The following is a 7,237-nucleotide window of genomic DNA, read 5'->3' as shown; positions in this document are numbered from 1 at the left end:
GGCGCTCCGTCAGTGGGGACATGGGGGTAGGCGACAAGGACAAAACTGCTGCTCCAACAGACTGCTTAGAGGCAGTTGCCTCCGCAACCTTCGGGGACGGACTTGACTCACTGGGCGACATGGCCTTAGTAGTCGGCTGACTACCGGTCACCACCGTTCGCACGGCGCTGAATAACGACCTGTCTTGACCAAGGCTCTGAGCCGGGCTTTTAGCGCCCTCCCCCGCCTCACTAGGGTGGCAGGTCTCCATATGCCGGAACAGCGTGCCTACCTGACCCGCCTGGTAGGAACACCTACTGCAAAACAAGGTACTCTTCGACTGATGTATATTTCGAATATGGCGCCAGAGGCTTTGCCTATGGTTGAACCACAGGGGGCACTCTTGGCAACTGAACCGCCTTGGCTTGGACCTTCCACGACCTTTGTCTTGCAGCATTTCTCTTCACACTCTGCAAGAGAAACCATAACAGAAAGAAATATGTATTAATGGAACATATGTCGATATCTGGACAACCCTCGATTGTTAGCAATTCCACTGCAAGTTAAGTAGATGCAATTTCACAAAAAAGCAAAACAACTTTGTACAGCGCTAACGGTAGCGCAAGGGCAATCTGTGCGCCCGTTTTGGGTACCGCCTCGACGGTGTTTGACCCGACACAAGATTGTCCTCATTCTCCGAATTTGACCCTTCTCTGACGTCATGAGACACCAGAGGAGTTTCACCATTACTGGCCTCATCAACCAACTCCCCAGATGAACCACTGACATCTGGAACATCAGTCACTTGATCTATCGGGAGGCTCTCCTCCACAACATCCTTGGGTTGACTTGCCCAAGTACCAACTGTTTCACCGACACACGGCTTTAACCTGTCAACATGGACAACTTTCAACTTATTCCCCGACTTTTGCTGAATACGGACGATAACATCCGATAACTTCTTGGTAATTAACCAAGGTCCTTCCCAACGAAGCTGTAGCTTGGGGGAAAGGTTCTTTCTTTTCGCTGGGTTGTGTAGCCACACAAGTTGGCCCTCTTCCAACCCGTGTTCGAATGCTCGCCTGTCATAATTTCGCCTTTGCCTCCGGGCACTTTTCCTGAGACAATCTCTTGCCCTTTTGTGGGCACTCTGCATTTCACTTCTCAATTTCTCAGCAAAGTCCAAAGTTGTGTCCTCTTCAACCTCAACACACCCCGTGACCAAATCCACTGGAACGGTCACTTCCCGTCCCAACATCATCATGTTGGGGCTTTCGCCAGTTGAGTCTTGTGGCGTACACCGGTAGGCGAAGGTGGCATAGGGGAGAAATTCGTCCCAGTCCTTCTGCCTTCGCTTAGGGTCAATGAGCATCGCCACAATGTTGACCAAGGTTTTATTAAACCTTTCGACCATGCCGTCAGACTTTGGATTGTAGGCGGTCGTACGAGTTTTGGAAATGCCAAGGACTCGGCACATTTCAGCAAACACCTCAGATTCAAAGTTAGTGCCCTGATCTGAATGTAACTCTTGGGGCACTCCAAATCGACACACAAACTCTTTCACCAAGGTATGCGCGACCGTAACTGCAGTTGCGTTTGGAAGCGGGAGTGCCTCCATCCACCTTGTGCAGTAATCGCCAATGACCAAAACCCAACGGTTGCCATTGTCCGTCATGGGCAATGGCCCGAGCAAGTCGATGGCTACTCGCTCCATGGGAACCCCAACTGGATACTGCTGTAAGGGTGCAACCCTTCTCTTAGCAGGTGACTTTCTTCTGGCACAAACATCACATCCCCTCAGATATGACCGTACGTCCGCGGACATACCTGGCCAGAAATATCGAAGTTTCACTTTGGCCAATGTTTTATTGACCCCTAAGTGACCACTGAGTTGCCCACCATGCAACTCAGCAATGACTTCCTTGCGGAACTTTGGTGGTAACACCAACAACCACCGAATGGACTTTCCGTCATCGGAGTCCCATCGTCGGTGTAGCACACCTTCGCGGACCTCCAACTGGTCCCACTGCGACCAATAGGTCTTGCAGGTCGCTGACAAGTGGGAAATTGTCTTCCACTCTGGTCGGTTTTTGTTCTCTTCCTTTAACCTGATGAGCCAACTTACGGTGTCATCCTGTAACTGTGCTTCTCTTAAAACACTCCCAGACAGGACTGGTTGGGCGGCCACGCCCCTAACCAAGAACTCACTACCCTGAGGCTGACCCTTGGGTACCATACCAGTTGCCTCAACTCCACTGATCTCTTCCTCACGGCCGCACTGTTTACATGGCCGTCTTGACAGTCCGTCAGCATTTCCATGCTTCTTGCCACTTCTGTGCTCAACAACCAAGTCGTACTGAGACAGAACCTCCAACCATCTCGCCAACTGACCCTCGGGGTTCTTGAAATTAAGTACCCACCGCAATGCAGCATGGTCAGTTCTGACCGTCACCTTCCGGCCATACAGGTATTGTTTGAAATACTTCAAATACACCACCACAGCCAGCAACTCTTTGCGGGTGACACAATAGTTTCGCTCAGGTTTGCTGAGCTTCCGGCTCGCGTAAGCAAGCACCTTTTCGTCACCTTCTTGAACCTGGGACAAGACTGCCCCAATGCCATCACCACTGGCATCAGTGTCCAGGATAAAGTCGCCTTCAGGAATCGGGTATGACAGAACTGGAGCGGCCTGAAGCCTGCTCTTCAGCTCGTCGAACGCCTCCTGACAACTCTCCGTCCACACAAAGTCCCTTGCCTTCTCCGTCAAGGCATGGAGTGGGCTTGCGATTTCTGCAAATCCCCGTATAAACCTCCGGTAATACGAGGCGAGACCCAGAAAACTTCTCACTTCTCGTACACACCTCGGAGTTGGCCAATTTGCCACTGCTTCGACCTTTCTTGGGTCTGTGGCAACCCCTTCTGAGGACACAATGTGCCCCAGGTACGCCACTGACTTTTGAAACAGCTGGCACTTGCTGGGCTTCAATTTGAGCCCGGCATGTCTTAGCCGCTCAAACACTATCCGCAAACGGGCTAAGGTCTCCGGCACCGTCTGACCAAACACGATAATGTCATCTAAATAGATCAGTAGGATCTCCCACTGCAAGCCGGCCATGATCTTCTCCATGAGCCGCTCGAAAGTGGCAGGGGCATTGCACAGCCCAAATGGCATGCATTTCCACCGCCACAGGCCATTTCTCACAACAAATGTCGACTTTTGACTGGCGTCCTCATCAAGAGCGACTTGCCAGTACCCCGATGCTAAATCGAGGGTACAGAACCACTTCGCCCCTCTCAAGGCATCAAATGTTTCATCAATGCGCGGGACGGGATAGGCATCCTTGATGGTAACCGAATTCAACTTTCGGTAGTCAACGCAAAAGCGCTTCGTACCGTCCTTCTTGTCCACCAGGACAACATTTGCTGCCCATGGACTATCTGAGGGTTCAATTACTCCCCTCTCCTCCAGGTTGCGTATTTGCTCCTGAATCTCCTGCTGATGCAGGTACGGATGACGCCTCACCCTCTCTTTTATCGGTTTAGAATCACCAGTGTCTATGTGATGCTTGACCACGTCCGTGTGACCGATGTCATGGTCACCCTTGGACAACACATCTTGAAAGTCGATCAGACATTTCTGGACATCCTCATGGTACTTGGCCTCCACATTGGCTGTACCCCTCTCATATAGATCTTGCAAATACGGGGGCAACACCTCGTCCGCATTTGCCACCACGTTGAATTCTTCATGAATTGAACTAGCTTCAACCTGGGAAACCACTCCCGCAGTTGTCCCCTCCCGGGCAACTCTTTTCTCCTTTCCAGGATTAAACACCCGCAACGGAACAACATCGCCTTCAGTCTCAACCAGAGACCTGGCCAGCATCAAGCCTCTCTTGGCTAAGTCACCACCACCTTCAACCGGTTCAACGAGGGCTGGCCCGAGCAAGTCTGTGCCCTTCCGAGCGATTTTGCCCGGGACCACAGCTTCATGACCTGGTGGAATTACTGTAGTCTGGGAAACCACAACACGCCCAATGAAGGGTTCGCCTGCACCATTCATGCACTTGATTCGCTCACCGTTGAGCCTCCACTCCCTTAATTGGAAGTCTATGTTTCCACCTGTTGGCACGAGAAAATCCATGCCCAGGATACCATCATACCTCATTTCGGCAAAGACGGCTTTCACTGGGTGCGTGGTTCGACCCACTTGCACCTCCACCAAAGCCTTTCCCAGCACAGCTAATTGGCTTCCGTCAACTTGTTTGACTTGGACATCCACTGTCTCCAAGACAGGTCTCTTCTCTTTTGGGATTTTATGGTACACTTCACTACTTATCAAAGTATCAGTCGAGCCTGTGTCGATTAAGAATCGACACTTGGTCGACCTCACCAACCCCTCAACAAACAACCCATAACGAGGATTGCGGCTTGAATCAGGCAGGGAAATTATTCTCTGCCCATCGTCTTGCTTTGACCTCTTTTCTCCTCTGCTGTCATTGTCACCGAATTCTCTTTTGGACCCTCTTGGTCTCTCAGCCTTCCCGCGGGTCCTACGGGGGGCTGATCGCCGTTTCCCTGTTTCGGAGCATTCTTGCACTCCCGGGCAAAATGCCCTTTCTCCTTACACTTGAAACACTTGAAGGTTCCAGGCTCGGCTCTCCCGGGCTTGCTTGTCTTTGGAGAAGACGAGCCTTTGCCTGGTCCCTGACCAGCGATCTGACCTGACAATGACTTCATCATTTCGGCCACAGAACCCAAAATCTTGGCCTGTTCCTTGAGACTTAACTCCAGAGTCTCCAACCTCTGTTCTGTGTCAGAGTTCAAAGCCCTCGCCAACTTGGCGGGCTTCCGATCCAACAATCTGTGTTGCTCGACCTTTTCAAAATTCTCAGTCTCTAGGGCAGCCTGGACTGCTTCGTCCAAAGTTTTTGGACGGGCCCTGTTTATACCCTCTCGTACTGAGTGACTGTCAACGGCATCAATAAAGTGGTTCTTTGCCAACTTCTCTCTAGCCTCTTCCTGAATTTCAGGGTACGCTCGCACCGTTAACTCATGGATTGCTTGCCCCAATTCCAACAAGCTTTCCTTCGGCTTTTGACGCCGGTGTCTCAGCTCAACGAGATAGTTCTCGCTCTGTCGAGCTGACCCGAACCTGCGCTGAAGCAACTTCACCAGCTCACTGTAAGTGTGCTTTTGGCCTGAGTCACCCACCAACCGTAGTGCGTCACCTTGCAAGCTTGCGGCCAGCCACTTCGCAGCTTGCTCTTCGCTCCACTGGTTTACCTCACGACAGGACTCGAAATGGCGGAAGTACTCCTTCCAGAGCACTTTCCCACTATACCGGTCAGGAGTTATGTTTGGCCTGCGATTGAATCGCTCCAAACTCCCCTTCTGACCCGAGTCACCATGGACACGTGCCTCTCGTTTCAGTGGCCAAGGACCCACTGACGAGCTGTCCACTCCTTCAACGGAACTGCTGTCCTTCGCCTCGACGGGTCGAGTTGCGAAACTTAGCAGATCATTGTGCACTTGTTTAGGGGTGGTCTTCTCCCCATCACAAGCAAACGGGTTAGTACTCGACTTACCCTTTTCCACGCCACCTTGCCCTGACAGGAACAGCGTCAGGTCGTCCATGACTTGACTCTCGCGCTCCAAGGCGAATGGCGTCAACCCTGCTTGGGGTTTCATCCCTGGGCTTGGGTCCTTCAGAGGTGTACTTTCCATAAAGCTCACCTCCCTCCCCATCTTTGGGGCCAACTCAGGCGTTCCACCTGCGCCTGACACCTTCCCAGCTGCTCCAGAGACGTACCCAGACGTCTCCCCAGGCAACTGAAACTCAACATCTGAATCAACCCGATGGAGCACACGCCCGCTCCCAGCTGGCGTGCCAACGTTCCCTCCCATATTTGAGGAAACACCCGACTGCTGTTTCATGGCAGCCTCCAGCTTCTTCGCAATTAGGTCATTTTCCCTCTGCAGAAACTGGGCTTCCAAACGCAGTCGCTGCACCTCGGCCTCAGCACTTGAGGTGCTCACTTGACCCTGCAAGCCTTTGCTCATACTGACGACCAGGCAACCACCAATACCCACAAGAAAATCACAAGAAAATTAACAACAAAAGCAGAGCAATCAACAATTGACTCAAAATTTCTTAACAGAGAAATCAACTTAATCAGTCACAATCATCCCACTTCTGACACCATTTGTGGCGGGCATCCCCGGGCCTACCCTGAGTTGATGGGATCAAACCAAGCACCATTAGTGGCAGAGTCGATCTTCCCAACCCAAGGCTTTTCCCCAGACGAGAGACCACACAGAGCGACCTCAAGGCAAAGGGTGCGGGACCGTTTTGGAGGAAATATACCGCCGATTGTGACCGAGTGTTAATTAGTCTCTGTTGAATTACACAATCAACCGGTAAAGAAAGTAATCCTTGACAGAAGAACTGTCGGTACAGGACGTTCAATTTATTCCACAATAATCAACACAAATCAACAATTGAAATGTACAGTGAAGTGATTGGGAGATTGGTTTGGTTGCCTGTGCATTTACTTACTTGGATTGAGCACTAATTAAGCGTAGGGCCCCAGCAGCAATACTCCAATGCATCAACTATGCACCATGCGCATCAGCCATTCACTGCGCATCAGCCACACACAGCGCATCAACAGTCACACTGCGTCAGCAAAGTACAACTTGTACAACTTCGTACGAGCTTCACCTAACGTGCATGCGAGCCAGCGTCAGCAACGTACAGCTCTCACAGCCTTGTACTTGCAACGCGTCAGCTACACTCACTAGTCAGCCACGTACAGTCTATACAATCACGTACTTACAACGCATCAGCACCACGCAACACTTCGCACAGCGCTGACAATGCCTTAGCTCCGTGCCAACTCACCAACTTCACTCTGCGAAGTCCAACAAGCAAAACCTATAATGCGATTGCAGCGCTCACTGCAGTAGCACGACCATGTGCACACAGCGCGCTACGCTATGCCTAGCCAGCACACGTTACCAAGTCACTAGCCAATCAGGTACGTGCACTGCAACTCATTAATAAAATTAGACTAGCTCTAGTCCTATACACTTTCCGTCACACTATGTTATGCGGAATATGGAAGGGCCGCGTAGCACCGTGATCAGAATATCGACAAGAATATAATATCAGATCAGTGCTCTGAAATATGTGATTGCCGAGCTTTCGGTAACTGAGTACCTTCTTCAGGGCAAGCAGATTCAGTTCGGTACTCCC

The sequence above is a fragment of the Acanthaster planci genome, linkage group LG15 (assembly GCF_054643075.1).
Source record: "Acanthaster planci isolate LZ-2023a linkage group LG15, COTS_SCS, whole genome shotgun sequence".
Classification (NCBI taxonomy): domain Eukaryota; kingdom Metazoa; phylum Echinodermata; class Asteroidea; order Valvatida; family Acanthasteridae; genus Acanthaster; species Acanthaster planci.
The sequence above is the reverse complement of the archived record's forward strand: the minus strand, read 5'-3'. Positions refer to the sequence as shown.